This window comes from Symsagittifera roscoffensis, chromosome 7 (genome assembly GCF_963678635.1).
Source record: "Symsagittifera roscoffensis chromosome 7, txSymRosc1.1, whole genome shotgun sequence".
Taxonomy (NCBI): Eukaryota; Metazoa; Xenacoelomorpha; order Acoela; family Convolutidae; genus Symsagittifera; species Symsagittifera roscoffensis.
The window spans coordinates 46,375,849-46,379,514 of NC_087068.1; positions in this window are offsets into that span (position 1 = coordinate 46,375,849).

Here is a 3,666-nt window from a genome sequence, read left to right on the forward strand (position 1 = left end):
TATAATTAATCATAATTTTGCTAAAAGTACGATTATAATTATAATATAATCGATTATTTTCTCTTTTTACTGAGTGCGGGAAGCCTTAAGTAGCACGAATATATAAAATAAAAAAATTCGCAAAATTAGCCTAGCAAGTTTAAACAATTTTCGTGCTAATGAGAGCTTATATGATGTATTTTTGGGCACGTTCTGCTAATAGAACAGTATGCTCTATCTTTCGTTTTAATTAAAACTTTTTTGATTTGTTTTCTTAACTGATGTTTATTTTCTTCATATATTGTGTAGAAAAAAAACAGAAATTTCGTTCACAGAAGTGAGGCTGCGCATCGCAAACACAAACGAGAAAACGATAAAGAGCAGCTCTAAGAAGTGAAATACCAAAAAGTAGAAAGGTGCTTTGAATTAGCAAAATATTTGCTGTGTGTCAAATTCGAATCTGCAACCTAGAGATTTGAAGTCTCGTGTTTTTGCATCTGCGCCTCCCTTGCAAACTTATTAACAGCAACCACCAATGACGCGGCTATAGAAGCTAATATTATGCCAATTGTATGCAGCAATTTTTCCAGCAAATAAAAACAAAACTACTGATTATTGCGGCGCTGAACCTTCGACTTATCTCACGTCCTACCGTCTGAGACAAGGACGCTCAACTAATGGCAACCACTAGCCACCAATGACACAAAAAATATGCTATTTTAATCTTCCAACGCTACAGATCAAGATAACATTAAAAATGCCACCAAAAATATGAACAGTTTCATTTGCTAGTTAGATTGGATAAAATGTTGCACATCGTAATATCATACTACGCTCGCTCAGATTTTGCTTTCCGAGAATTATCATTTTTAAAAAATAGAAAAAGTTTTCGGAGTCCATCGTACAGCTGTTAAACAGAAAAATATATGCGCATGATTGATTTAAACAGTTAGTTACACAAAGATGCGGGTCTCCTTCGTACGCCACTGCATAAAAAGGCGGGTGAGGGCGATGCTCCTTGCTTCAGGGATTCGAGCCCCTGCCGATCTAAAAGTTTCTCCCTTTGCACTAATCTGAGATATATATTTTTGGCTGTTTCATCTTAAAATTTTCTAAAAGAGCCAATATCTCTTACGTTTGAGAGGGGATCGCCGAGTTAACCCCCATAGAAACTTTTTAGGCCAAATGACAGTGACTCGACAAAATATACCCATAATGAAAACAGAAACAGAAAAATAGAAAATCCAACAGAAAAAAAAGAAAAATTCAAAAAACTGAATGGGACCAGGAAAAAAAAACGATAAACTTTTTTATGAACAATCAGTTTTCAGAAGTCGATTTAAAAATTACAACAATCAATACCTGTTTGGAACTTCAAAAAAAATTTCACTTTTTACGTTTTTTTTAAAATTAAATGACTTACTATGGGTAAAACTGGGTTGAAAGAAATTTTTTGTATACTTTATTTCAAAAAAAATAAGAAAAATTTCCCATTCCGCTGGGAAATCCTCACTCCTCTATCGAAATCAGTTAATAACAGTTTCTGTGCCATTTTAAGTTTTATTATTCAACAGCACATTTGTAGGTTTTACTCAGCTTACAAAGCTTTAAGAATAAACAAACAATAAAACCAATTGAAAGTTTTCTACACACTGGCGAAGTTGCTCTTCGCATACACAAGCAAAATTATGACCAAAAACGCTACTGGGAAAACTGAATGAGTAATACTTCGAGTCTACAAAACTTCTTAAGTGACGCACGCTAATTATGTGTCTACATACATAATTGCAAAGTGACGCATGCCAATTATGACGCATTAGCAGTACCAGTCAATTTGAAAAAAAAATTACCAACTAACCTGCCTAAATTTATAGAGCAAACTCATTTTTAACTAGTATACGAAAAAAATCATAAAAAACATCCGACCCTGCTGAGGTTCGAACCCTCTTATTTTGCTGCTGATCTCCTTCACTACTTCTACGCTATATAACCATGATACCTAGAAGCTAAAGTGATAATTGTAATATAGGCTGTTTAATATCCTTAGCATTGGCTGTACTTAATAGCTGGATGAAAATGAACACTTTTAAAATGAACACATTTTGTCGCAACAATTGTATTGCAACTATATTTTCGACTGAAGTTCGAAAAATAAAGAAAACTCATACTATAACCCAAGCTATGCTTGTGTAAAAAGACAAATATATAGAGCACTAAAAACTATAGTCACTGTTTTTGAACAGTTCTGAGCACTATAATGAATTCCTGAAAACCTTGAACAAAAAAAACATTTTTGCTTGGCTCCGAAAATTCTAAAACTAATATTTTACGTTTTCCGATCAATTTTAAGCAATATGAAAAACTCTGATTAATAAATTATTTATTTTTTCTCGATCGATTTTAAAAAAAAATCAACTTCAAGTTGAAATAGAAATCTTTCATGTCTTTCAAGCCTGATAAACAATTTGAAAAGCCTGAAGTGTGCTTAAAGTTCTAAATAACAAAAGCATTCTTGAAAGACTGAAGAAACAATTATATGGACAACTGTTTTTGCGATGCATTTGATTAGCAAAAATTGAGTATATCTCCCAACTTACGGTTAAGTGCTTTGAATTCCACACCACAGCTGCTTGACAGAACATACATTCTAGCATAAACGAATTGATAGGGCAAGAAATTATGCCTTATCTTAAGCACATTTGAAACATGTTAGAAAAATGAACACAAGCCTTGCAAGGAAAAAATCTTGCATTGAAAAATTTCTTGGAGTCAAATTTTTAAGAGGAACAGAAAAACAATGCTAAATATTTTATTCATTCAGTAATCTTCTTTCAAAGAAAGGAGGAGATATTTTTAAATCTAAGCTCGGGCCGATCTTCGAAGGCTGGCTAATGCAGACAAAATTAAAACTTAATGGAACTGTTTAGGCAATTGTTCGATATTTATGATTTCAAAAATCAAGTTTAAATTTTGTCTGAATTAGCCAGCCTTTGAGATCGGACCGTGCGTAGATATAAAAAAAAATCTCATCCTTTCTTCAAAAGGAAAGTATTGAAAGAACAAAATGTTTTTTTCCCGTTCCTCTTTTAATTATTTCATGCACCTTTTTTTGAAAATTCATTTTTGAAGTTCATTTAAAAAAAAATTTACACAATTCAAAGAGAACATTTTAAACAACTGATCGAAAATTCTGGCAACAAAATTAGCTTAATTCGGAGTTAACTTGATCAAAGACAATTTTTTTCATTCTACTGGAAGTTCATTAATTTAAACCATTTTTTGAGTGGAGGTTAATCATATTTAACCAAAAAAACCGCGCGTAAGGCATTCTTGGCTTTCACAAAGGAATGCAACCTTTCAATTCGATAATGCCCAGTTTTTTTATTCAGTTCGAAGTACCACTGAAAAGGTTTCACATGTAAGAAGATGAAGGTCATTCACATTTTTTCGCATCATTCGAAGTCTTTAATTGGACAACGCAGCTTGACTTCCCTTTAACAAATGAAATTACATTGCTTGGAAATAAATTTCAGCACGAACAACTTAAGACAATTAAGTGCACAGACATCGTTCCTTGACACGCTTCGTTTACCAATTTCAATCTGCCATGAGGCAAAATAATCTTAAGCAACAAATAAACATTTTTTTGTGTTCTAATTGAAAACGAATTTCGATATTTTTTCTCAA